The sequence below is a fragment of the Myxocyprinus asiaticus genome, chromosome 17, assembly GCF_019703515.2.
Source record: "Myxocyprinus asiaticus isolate MX2 ecotype Aquarium Trade chromosome 17, UBuf_Myxa_2, whole genome shotgun sequence".
Lineage (NCBI taxonomy): Eukaryota > Metazoa > Chordata > Actinopteri > Cypriniformes > Catostomidae > Myxocyprinus > Myxocyprinus asiaticus.
This window is the reverse complement of record NC_059360.1, coordinates 23,306,835-23,320,150: the sequence shown is the minus strand read 5'-3', so window position 1 is coordinate 23,320,150 and position 13,316 is coordinate 23,306,835.

Here is a 13,316-nt window from a genome sequence, read left to right as displayed (position 1 = left end):
TGATGATATTACTAGGGTAAATATATTTGATCTATGGTATTAAAGTTTAATTGCAAATACTAAATCAAAATGGGTTTATACAGTAGCTAGCTAGCCAGTAAATCAGATATGCTAAATGTATGCTAGCTAACACCATTTCATTGACAATTTAAGTGGCTAGCTATCATGGTGCTAGCTAGCTCAACTGTGATGCTGTTTCTTCTGCTAGCCAGTTTTCTGTTATCATACAACAACGTAGGTTATAGTTTGATTTATCATGCTGATTGAGGAGTGTTCATCTATTCATCTAGCCTATTTCTATTCATTTGTCCAGCATCAATTGTAAAGTATTTTTACCATTCCAGAATATTCCAATTGTTTAGCAAACTGTTTATATATCTGTGCATGGCATTGCATTAGTGTTTTTTACAGGCTTTTTTCTAATCTTATTCTACAGAACAATGCCACGTGTGCCAACAATGCCAATGTCTGATGTGTGGATACATTTCACCTCACTCAATGTAGAAGGCTGTGTACATCTGCAAATACTGTGCAAAGACCTATGTTAAGAATGCCACAAAGATGCAGCAGCATATAGCCAAGTGCCCAGAGTTTTTTCCAATATTTCCAAAATTCCCCAGCTTAACTTCCCATGGAAAGTTTCTGGAAAGTTTCCGGAAATTTACCGGAAATTTTCCGCCCCTTTGCAACCCTAATCACAAATCACAATTTGTGGAAATTTTAACATGGTTCATGATCATGCTGTAGATATTATAGTATCTATAGTATCCTACAGATAACCCATTAGTCAAGATAACAAACGTACAATTTTCTGCCGTAATTTAGACCTAATAGACAGATGGAGATGTTGAAACCCTCTTGTTAGACAGTTCACTTGGGGTTAAAAGGAAATGACCCAACAATCAAGAATAAACATCTTGCTAATTTCTTCAGATTTACAACTTGATGTTTTACAAACTGAAATCTCCCCAGCCATTCACACTGATCATAAAGCTTTAAAGGTGCACTCGGTCATTTTTTTCCTCAAGTTGTACTTCTAAAGAAATGAATAGTAATTTTGAAACATATGTATAAAATCATGACCACTCATGTGAGATGAAGAGTTCAGTCATATCAGTAACCTTATATAAGCTGTTTTATTGTACATGGAGCAGGGGCATTTCATGGGTGCAGCCATGTTAGAATCACATGTCCAACTGTATACTACTCACTACTCAGTAACCGCCCTGTTATTGGACACTTTCATTCATGGATTAAAGTAATCCTGGTTTACTGTGCATAGTGAATATCTACAATGGCATAGCTAACTAAAAACTACTGTTTGAATGATGAAACATCCAGGCCACTAGATGTCAGTGTAAGCCATTTTTCAACAAAGTTCAAAAATTACGGAGTGCACCTTTAACCCTAAAAATTAGGTTTGAAAATAACCTATTGAAGTATAGGAACCTAGGTTACTGGAAATTAAATGATTCACTTCTAATACATTAGGCTTATGTGAAACGATTCCAACCGTTAAAGGGATAGTTCACCCAAAAATGAAAATTCTTTCATCATTTACTCACCCTCAAGCCATCCCAGATGTGTAAGACTTTCTTTCTTCTGCTGAACACAAACAAAGACTTTAAGAAGAATATCTCAGCTCTGTAGGTCCATACAATGTAAGTAAATGGTGACCAGGCCTTTTAAGCTCCAAAAAGGAGATACAGTCAGCTTTAAAGTAAAACATAAAACTCCAGTGGTTTAATCCATGTCTTATGAATCGATCCAGTTGGTTTTGGGGAGAACAGACTGAAATATATTTCCTGTATCATTGTACATCTTGCCATCACAGTCTATTGGCCTGATCATTATTTCAAGCTCAATTATACTTCCTAGTGTTTGAGGCATGCGCAGAGTTATAAGAAGTGTTATCGAGCTTGAAATAATGATCGCCAAGTAGACAAGATGATACATTTTGGTCTATTCTCACCCAAAATCAACTGGATCACTTCAGAAGACATGAATTAAACCACTGGAGTCATATGGATTGCTTTTATGCTGCCTTTATGTGCATTTTGGAGCTTCAAAGACCTGATCACCATTTACTTGCATTGTACAGACCTACAGAGCTGAAATTTTCTTCTAAAAATCTTAATTTGTGTTCAGCAGACAAGAGAAACTCACACATCTGGGATGATATGAGGGTGAGTAAATGATGAGATCATTTTCATTTTTGGGTGAACTATCCCTTTAATAAGTAAACATTGGCAAATATTCTTAAAGAATATGGTAAGATTTGGGAACTACTGAAATTTGAGATAAGACAATTCAGCATTCAGTTTGGAAAGGAAAGAAGATCATGAATTGAATACATAATTCGAGAGATCCCAAATTATCCACCCACCCATTCCATAATATTGTTTTAGAAAATGTACAGTTAGAACTAGACAATATTTATATTAAATTTTTTTTTTTTAAATAAATAAAAATAAAAAGCCAGAGCGGCCTTTGTGAGATCTAGAAGAAAGTGGATGGAAGAAGGTGAAACGTAAATACTTTTTCAACCTTGAGAAAAGGAATTCAGAAATTAGTTTGATTAGAAAACTAAAACTTGATGAAGATGTTACTGAAGACTATTAAGAATGCAAAAATGCTGTCATCAGAAAGTAAAGTAGAATGCTCTCAAAATCTCTCTTACTGAAATTGAGCTACAAATAAAAGCACTGAAAAATAACAAATCTTCTGGAAGTGACGGCCTTACCTCACTGTGTATCTACATATTTACTTGCTGTATATGAAGAAGCTATTAACAGAGGATCCTTACCTGCATCTCTAAGACAGAGTGTTATCACTTTAATTCCTAAACCTCAAAAGTATACATTATTATTAGATAATTGGTGACCTATTTAATTACTAAACATCCATTACAAAATAATGGCAGCTGTCTTATATCATGTATTGAATACTATAAATTCTCCTCCATGCGCAGTAGGTGGTGATATGCACGAAGAATGCAAATCTCCAAAAACAAAAGAATGTTATAGTGTAAATGGAGATTACAGTTTTTCTCAATCACTTTGGCTCAGTTCTCGAAAAATAATTATTTTTTTCAAAACATTAAGTTCAAATCTCTAAACAATTAGTTTCTCATTCACACCAGATTTGAATTTCTTATTAATTTAAGCAAATTGCACGTGTTTTGGCACGTGTGCAATTGTCTACAATTTGCACAATAACTAAATGCGCATGGCTTGCTGATCAAAACGGATGAGCTGATTCTCAGTGAAATTGTCATACTCTTCACAACTTCTAAACATTCTTTCATCGTGTGAGCCATCACATGCAAAATTATAAATTCAATTATCAAAATCTGTCAGACATACATGTATATTCCATAAATATCTATGACATGGAATGTTTGTGATGTCTGCTAAATCTCTGGCCAGACCAACAAGAGCGACAGGATGTACACCCACAAGATGGGAACTTGTAGTTACATACTGTGAGGAGGTACAGTTTATTGTTTATTGTTTTTTTCCTTGTTGCTGTTTTTTTTTTTTTTATGGATGTCATTTTGTGGCAATTTCCTGTTGACTATATCTGACTTTACATGTAAGAAATGTGCAAAAATGGACATGCAAATGTGAATTTTCTGTTTACATGTAACACATTGCAACAAAAATACATTTACTGTATACCAGTGGCGAATTCTCAGGGCCAGCAAAGCGTTCTCTTCTGGCCTAAAATGCCAAATAAATAAATATTTTCATCCTTTCATTCTCAGTCACTCTAAATGTTTTTTTTTTTTTTTTTGATTCTTCAAAGACAAAGAAAAACAAAACAGATATACAATGAATTAACATTTAACCCCCACTACTACCTCTCCCCAATCAAGAACCCCACCCGACTCCAAACAAACATCCCAGTGGTCTTACATAAGTACACACACACAGAGAGAATTATATATATATATATATACATACACATATAATAAACACACAAAACTAAAACTATGCCTCTCTCTCCACAGTCCCACACCGAGAGCCCCCCAAAAACATCAAACATCTACCCCATTTCCCATTAAAAGAATCCCATATCCCCAAAATTCTACAAGTTACCTCTTCGAAGGCTGCCACCCTTCCCATCTCCTCGCACCACTCCCAAAATGAGGGTGCTCCCACCGACTTTCTTCACACTGCTGAGGACCCAATCTTTTATGTATTTGTCACCTACGTCAATGACCGCCCCATCACCCAAAACACAGAGTCTGGGGCAAAACGAAATTCGAATGCCCGACATGTCACACACAAAACTCTGTACTTTCAACCAAAATTCCTGAATCTCCACGCACCACCAAAAAACATGGGCCATGTCTCCATCCTCCGATTGGCAACGCCAGCAGTTGGGTGTGTCTTTAAGACCAAGCCTATACAGTCTAGAGGGGGTCCAACAGAATCTATGTAGAATCTTGAATTGTATAAGTTGCACCCTTGCATCTCTAGATACAGACTTCACGTTTTTTAGAATCCCAGCCCACACTCGTCCAATACCAAATTAAAATCTTTCTCCCATAGTCTCTTGATAGAGGTTAAAGCTCTGTCCCCCAGACTCTGAACTAGCAGGGAGTAATACACTGATGTCTCATGACCAGTAGCAGTAACCACCACTCCCAGAGTGTCTGCCGCTTTAGGGGGGTGTATGCTACTCATAAAAATAGTACAGAGCAGGTGGCGCAACTGTAAATACCTAAAAAATTGAGATCTTGGAATCCCAAAATGTTGAGCCAAATTACCAAAGGATCTCAACACTTCACTCTCATACAGGTCACCGAGTGTAGTAACCTCCCTCACAATCCACTCTGACCAGCAGAAGGGGGACTTATCAATACATAATTTTGGATTCAGCCATATGCTCGAGGCAGCATTCAAATAAACGTCTGAATTAAACACTCTGGACACTTTTGTCCATACCGAGAGCAAATGCGAGATAACGGGGTGTAACTTAGCTTCTCCGGTTAGTTTGATAGAAAGGCTTTGCAATGGCGAAATAGGGGCAAGGACTTCCTGTTTAATAGAAAACCAGGGAGGGGCTCTTTCAGGTGGAAACAACCAATGAGCCAAATGCCTGAGACCGAACGCATAATAATAAAACTAAATCTTGGGTAGGCCTAGCTCACATTTGTCAATCGGCCAATGTAATTTGTTGAAATGTAGTCTGGGACATTTACCATTCCAAATGAAGGACTTCGCTATACTATCAAATTGCTTGAAATAAGAGAGGGGGACATCTATAGGGAGTGACTGTAGCAGGTAGTTGAATTTTGGAATACAGTTCATTTTAATAACATTAACCTTCCCAATCATCGATAAATGTAATGAAGCCCACCTGTCCACATCTCTCAAAAAACTTTTTATTAAAGGGTCAAAATTAACTCTAACTAAATCAGACAAATTTGCTGGGAATAAAATACCCAAATACTTAATGCCCTGTTTGGGCCACTGGAAAGTGCCCGGCTTGAAGGCCGTCACTGGACAGTACGCTGTCAGAGCCAAAGCTTCGTATTTAGACCAATTGACTTTGTATCCTGAGAACTTGGAAAAGGAATTAATAATTCTGTGGAGGCAAGGCATAGATCTAGTAGGGTCAGAGACAAATAATAAAATATAATCTGCGTAAAGCATAAGCTTATGCGCCACACCTCCCGCCATCACCCCTGGAAAATCATCCTCATTTCTTATCACGGCTGCTAATGTTTCCAGGGCAAGACAGAACAATAATGGGGAAAGAGGGCAACCCTACCGAGTGTTCAGAGTAAAATAATCTGAAATTAATCCATTTGTTTGTACCACTGCTACAGGGTGTCTATAAAGTAACTTAATCCAACCAATAAATGTACTCCTGAGCCCATGCATTTCCAAAATTTTTGACAAAATGTTTTCATCTAGCTGGATCAGGGCAATTGGAAGGTAACTTTTACACTTGCTTGTATCTTTGTGCTTTTTAAGAATCAGACTGATCAGTGCTTGTGTCATGGTTGGGGGAAGCTTTCCATTCTTTAATGATTCCGTATAAACTTCTAACAAAAGTGGAGCCAATTCTGTAGCATAAGACCGAAAAAATTCAGCGGTAAAACGACCAGGCCACCTCATAAAGCTCCTCCAAGGTTATCTCAGAATCAATAGAATTTGTTTGCTCAGTCGTCAATTTAGGAAGTTCTAATGGTTCCACAAATTTTCTAATATCTTCATCAGCAGACAAAGACGTGGAACTATAAAGATCAAGATAGAACTCTTTAAAGGCATTATTAATATCAATGGCCAAGGTAAAAATTTCACCACCAGCAGATTTCACTGAGGGAATGGTAGAAAAAGACTCTCTCTGCTTTATATATCTAGCCAAAAGCTTCCCTTCTTTGTCCCCTGACTCAAAGTATGACTGTCTTGCCCTGAATAACCAAAACTCCACTTTTCACGACAAAATAGTATTATATCTGTATTTCAATCGGGTCAATTCTCTGAGGCCATCAGACGACATTTGGCACTTCAGCTCTGCCTCTGCACTTTTAATATTCCCTTCCAACTCCACGAGTTCTCATGCTTTGGATTTTTTGGTAAATGAGGCATACTGTATGATCCGACCCCTGAGAACTGCCTTAAGTGCCTCCCAAGCCACGCCCACAGAAGATACTGAGGACCAGTTGGTCTCCATATAAACATTGATTTCAGTCTTTAACATTTGTTGGAAATCATGATTTTGCAAAAGGGATACATTAAAGCACCAACTATATAATTTATTTTTCTCCATATGTGGCAACATCTCTAAACTCACCAGGGCGTGATCTGAGACTAAGATATTTCCAATTGAGCAATCAACAACAGATGAAATGAGGTATTTGGATATAAAAAAAAATCTATTCTAGAATAAATCTTATGGACTGATGAAAAAAAATTATAGTCCCTACCAGATGGGTTCAAAAGTCGCCAAATATCTGCAAGACCAAAATTTTTTACACATCCTGTGAAGCGTCAATGTTGCTCTAGGGGGCTTACACACTTTTGCTTCACTATGATCAAGGAGTCCATCAAAAGATTAAAATCTCCTCCCAATATTATATCATGAGGGGTGCCAGTGGCTTGCAACATCCCTTCAAGATCAATAAAAAAGCCCTGATCGTCAACGTTAGGCGCGTAAATATTAGCCAAAACCAACCTTTGCCCCTGAATTTCTGCTGAAACAATAATGACTCTTCCTAATTTATCTTTAATCTGTTTGAGAGATTTGAATTGTAGATGTTTACTTATCAATGTAATGACTCCCCTGCTCTTACTTGAGCCAGCACTAAAGAAAACATACCCACCCCATATCTTCCCAAATTTTTCAGCTTCCTGCGAGGAAAGATGTGTTTCTTGAAGAAACACTATATCACATTCTATATCCTTCTTTTTATGGGGTGCCCCAACCCATTCACATTCCACATGGGGAGAGACAATCCACTCATATTAACTTTTGACATATTGATATAATAGAATAAATAAGTTGTGTGCCAAAAACAAGATTATTCAGACCACATTCCAACATTAGTGCAACAATCAAACCCCGAACACCCCCCCAAACCAAACAAACAGAAAAAAGAAAACCGTACGCATTAACCCCGTGCACGACAACGCCGACCGGCATCAATCCCTCAAAACTCAAAAGGTCCATGTACGCCTACGAGAGTCCCCGCCACAACTTTGCCATCGGATTGCTCAAGTCCGGTTCTTCTGCACAAATTTTGTGAGGCAAAATTCATAACAGAGAATACTTTGTAAAACAAACCCCAGCCAATAGGCAGAATAAACACAAAGAACATGCAGATTCATTCACAGAAATGTCTCGAAGGTGTGTTCCTCCACAAAACAGATTCCAGCCAATATAAAGCCATTCAGTTTCCTCAGACAGACAAACAAGTGTTCAGTGAGCCGGCTGTTTATGAGTGCAGCAGATGACATAATCATTCCACTGGCCTGCAAAAATACTCCATTAAACAAACTCCAGCCAACAGGAGGCATTAGCACAAAGAATGAACAGATTCATCCACAACTGTCCTGAAGCAGTGTTATTCCACTTAACAAACTCCAGCCGCTAGGCGGAACCAGCACAAAAAGAAAACAAAACAGGCGTCCTGGTTCCTCAGATGGTCAAGAGTCAAATTCACTTGGAGGCTGCATAAAAAAAATACACCATGACTTACTCAGTCAGTCAAATTTATAAAAGACATCCTTTGTGTGGGCATGTAGATATTTTGCGGCCATCCTTAATATTCATTCTCAATCTGGCCGGGAACTTCAGTGTAAAAGCGATCTTCCTTCCATGCAAAAGTTTCTTGAAGGAGTGTTATTCCACAAAACAAACTCCAGCCGCTAGGCGGAACCAACACAAACAGAAACAGAAACAAAAATGTCGCCCAGCTTCCTCAGACAGCCAGAGTAAGAAGAGCGAGTTAATCCACTCTGGAGCTACATGAGAAACACCAAATGGCTTACTCCCCCATTGTCTCTATGAAGGACAGTGCCCGCTTGGGACACATAAATACTTTGCGGCCATCCTTTGTATTTGGCCGGAAACATCAGTGCAAAAGCAATCTTCCGTTGATGTAAGAGTTTACAAGAGTTTAAAATGACAATTGGTATTACTAGTTAGCTGCAACATAATGTATGATGCCCAAAGACATAGGGTGTCTTATTCATTGTGAAACTGTGTTTTCTTAATGGCATGAATCACACTGAAGGCCTAGACTTTTAATGCACGCCCACCACTGCTGTATACATACAAATGTGCATATCCTTTTTCTGTGTACTACAGTATTGTACATTATTGACTTTTCCCAGTAAACTTTTACCTACTGTTGAAATCGGTATCTAAAAAGCTCAGTGTGATACACAACAGCATTCAGCTAGACAAAATTGACATTCTTGTATTGTATAGTAAGCAGTCTTTGTCAGCAAAAAAGTAGAACAAAAATGAAATTTGTATATAACAAACATGTCCTGGGATGACTGCCATGGTGGAAAAACATCTAAACATTTTGACCAGTACGGCTCACATGATGACAAAAAAACTTTTCATTTTGTTGGCTATGGTGGTGGGGGCATGGTTAAGGGCCAGTTTGTGAGTGGAGAGCAAGATCAGGAGATGAGAACGGTAAGGATCATCACTTGGCACTGATTGCCTCTAACAGCTGTTTGTCATTGCAGTGAGAGTGGAGATGGGCTATCAAGAGCGAGCCAGACGCCAGTGAGGGAGAGAGAGAGCTGCATGGAGCAGAGTGTTCCAGAGTGTAATATTTGTGTTGTGCTAAAAACACTTATTTGAGTGTATCCACTGAAAAGTGTGATTTATAGACTGTGAAAAGTGTGGGAAATAAAGCCCCTTTTGAGTTGGATCTTGCCGTCTCCCGCTTCCTCCTCACCACGAAAATTAAGAACTTTGTTACAATGGTACCGAAACCCAGGAATTAAGGGAGGAAGAATGCCACCATGGATCCCTCACCTCTGGAGGATGTGGTCAAGACCTTTACCAGCATCCACCAGACGCAACATCAGGCCCTCCTCGAGCTGCGCACTGAGCAGGAACAGCGATTCATTGCGCTCCTCCAGGCCCAAGTGGAGGACCGGCAGATGTTCCAAAGCTTGCTGCACCAGGAGGGTGCTGCCGCCGCGACCTCAGGCCCCATGACCACCACGAACCAGGTTCCGCTAGTCAAGATGGGCCTCCTCGATGACCCAGAGGCCTTCTTGGAGCTCTATGAGTGGAAGAAAGGGGCACCCAGTGTGCAGTCCGATTGATTCCACTGCTGTCTGGGGAAGCCCAACTTGCGGCGCAGCAGTTACCAGCGGACAACCTCCTGGTGTATGCCAACTTGAGAAAAGCCATCCTGCAACGTGGTCGACCAGACACCCGAGTAGCAGCGCCAACGCTTCCACTCTATGACCATTGGCGAGCACTGCCGCACGTTCACCTTCGCCTAACAGCTCTGGGATGCCTGCCGGAGGTGGTTGCTGGCTGAGCAATGCGATGTCGGAGCTCTCATCAATCTGGTGGTACTGGAGCAGTTCATCGCTCGACTTCCGAGAGGGACAGTGGAGTGGGTCCAGTGCCACTGTCTGGCATCGCTCCAAACGGCCATCTAGCTGGCAGAGGACCACATGGCGGCGTATTCAGGAGCCGGCGAGCCCTGAGATCCTTTTCTTTCTCTCTCTCTCATTCCCTTGTCTCCCTTCCTCCCCCTGCTTTCCATCCTGTTCCTCCTCCCTGGAAATGGGAAGGAGCCCCTCCCATACCGGCTCCTTGACTCCCGGGATTGCACTACCCACCAGTTTCCCCTGCCCTTCTCCACTCTCACTCCCAGAGTCTGTTGGGGCTGTGGGGAACCCAGGCATTTCCAGGACCAGTGCCCGCTGATGGATGTGGGCACATTGATTCGGGTCCTCAACACGCAGCAGGCTGCCCCCAATGAAGCTGGGATGTACCGCATACCTGTGAGTATTAAGGGGGGTACATACCAAGCCTTGGTGGATTTGGGTTGTAGCCAAACTTCCATCCATCAATGCCTGGTTCAAGACTTGGCTTTGGGTGCTAGTTACAAGGTGAAGGTAAGGTGTGTGCATGGGGATATCCACGATTATCCTGTAGTGACCATGACTCAATTTCGGGGACAAAAGCATAGTGTAGAGGCTGTGGTTAGTTCGCGCCTCACCCATCCGCTAATTTTAGGCATGAATTGGTCAGCGTTTTCCACTTTATTAAGGGAAATTTTTGCGGATGGGTCATGTAACAGAGCGTCTCGGTGTGGGGTTTGTGATGTGCTTGCTGGGGAGGCAGAGCCGGGGCCGTCTACGTCAGCTCTGCGTCAGGATGACATAAGGTAGGGGGAAGTCTCAGCTTCCCCAGCCCTTAGAGGATTCCCTGCCGGGGATTTCCTCTGGAGCAGACGCGAGACAAAACTCTTGAGAGTGATTGATGGTCACTGCCTTCAGCCAAACATTGCACTCACCTTTCCATACTTTTCTATTATAAATGACCGGTTGTGTCGAGTGACTCAGGACACTCAGACAAAGGAAGATACAACTCAGTTATTGATACCAAAGAGCCATCGGGAAATGTTATTCCAGACAGCTCGTTATAATCCGATGGTGGGTCACTTAGGGCAGGAAAAGACACTGAACCGTCTAATGGCCGCTTTTATTGGCTGGGCATTCGCAGGGATGTACGCAGATAGTGTGCGGCATGCCGTGAATGCCAGCTGGTGAATCCGCCGGCCATTCCAAGAGCGCCTTTGCGCCCACTTCCTTTGATTAAGGTCCCCATCGAAAGAATTGGTATGGACATCGTCGGGCCATTAGAGTGGACAGCACGTGGACATCGCTTTGTGTTGGTTCTGGTGGACTACGCAATGCGATATCCAGAAGCAGTGCCTTTGCCCAACATCTCAGCACGTAGTGTTGCAGAGGCACTCTTCAGAATAATTTCCCAAGTGGGGATTCTGAAAGAATTCCTTACTCATCAAGGTACAACTTTTATGTCACATACACTACGCGAGCTGTACGAATTATTGGGCATTAAATCGATTCGGACAAGCATCTTCCACCCGCAAACGGACAGCTTGGTCGAACGGTTAACTAAAACCCTGAAAAACATGTTTCGTAAGTTCATGTATGAAGATGATCGGAATTGGGATAAGAGGTTTGAACCCCTGTTATTCGCAGTCGAGAGGTCCCACAAGCCTCCACGGGGTTCTCCCCATTTGAATTATTGTATGGGTGTAAGCCTTGCGGTGTCTAAGATGTCGTGTGGGAAAATTGGGAGGAGGGACCTTCAAACAGCAAAAATGAAATTCAGTTCGTTCTTGACCTGAGAGCAAAACTCCACACATTGGGGCAGCTGTCACAGGAGAATTTGCTACAAGCTTAAGAACGTCAGACCCGGCTGTATAACAGGGGAGCTCGGCTACGGGAATTTACACAGGGAGATAAATCCTTTTATTACTACCCATATCAAGCTCTAAATTACTCACAAAGTGGCAAGGGCCCTTTGAGGTCACACGGCGAGTCGGGGAAGTTGATTATGAGGTTAAACGAATGAATGGGGCAGAGCACGGCAAATTTATCACCTCAACCTCTTAAAACCATGGAGGGAGGTCTTCCCCGTGGCTTTGGCGATGGTGGTACCGGAGAGGGAGGAGCTCGGACCGGAGGTGAACTTCACCAGTCGCAGCACCCTGGTCACTTGCGAAGACCACCTCTCACTGTTGCAAATCACGGACATAGCCCGGTTGCAAAGAGAATTTTCAGACGTGTTCTCACCCCTTCCCGGTCGAATGAACCTCATAATTGAAACATTAAAACAACCCCAGGGGTAGTGATATGCAGTCATCCCTACCAATTACCCGAGCACAAAAAAAGTGGTTCACGAAGAATTAAAGTCCATGCTTGATATGGGGTAATAGAAGAATCCCACAGTGACTGGGCCAGCCCGGTGGTGCTGGTTCTGAAGAGAGACGGCTCGGTCCAGTTCTGTGTGGATTATTGAAAAGTCAGTGTAGTGTCTAAATTTGACGTGTATCCAGTGCCTCGTATTGACGAACTGCTCTCTCGGTTGGGTGCGGCTCGCTTTAATTCAACACTGGATTTAACAAAGGGTTATTGGCAGATCCCCTTAACACCAATGTACCGTGAGAAAATGGCCTTCTCCACACCGTTTGGCTTGCACCAATTCGTGACCCTTCCGTTCGGTTTGGGACCCTGGCTGTGTTTCAGTGCCTTATGGACCGAGTCCTCAGACCACACCCTGCGTACGCCACTGCCTATCTGGATGACATCATTATATATATTAATGATTGGCAGCGGCATATGCAGCATCTGGGGGTGGTTCCGAGGTCACTGCGATGGGTGGGACTCATGGCAAACCCTAAGAAGTGCGCAATTGGACAGGTGGAGGTACGGTTTCTGGGGTTCCACTTGGGTCACGGGCAGGTGTGCCCCCAAACTGATAAGACCGCAGTGGTTGCGGCCTGCCTGAGACCCAAGACCAAAAAGGAGATGTGACAGTTCCTGGGGCTGGCTGGCTTTTATAGGAGGTTTGTGCCTAATTATTCGGACGTCACCAGCCAGCTGACTGATCTTACTAAAAAGGGAGCCCCAGACCCGGTCCAGTGGTCAGAGTCATGCCAACAGGCTTTTATGCAGGTGAAGGCTGCGCTTTGTGGTGGGCCGTTGTTGCATGCTCCTGATTTTTCTCTCCTTTTTGTTGTACAGACCGACACGTCAGACAGGGGATTGGGAGCCGTGTTGTCC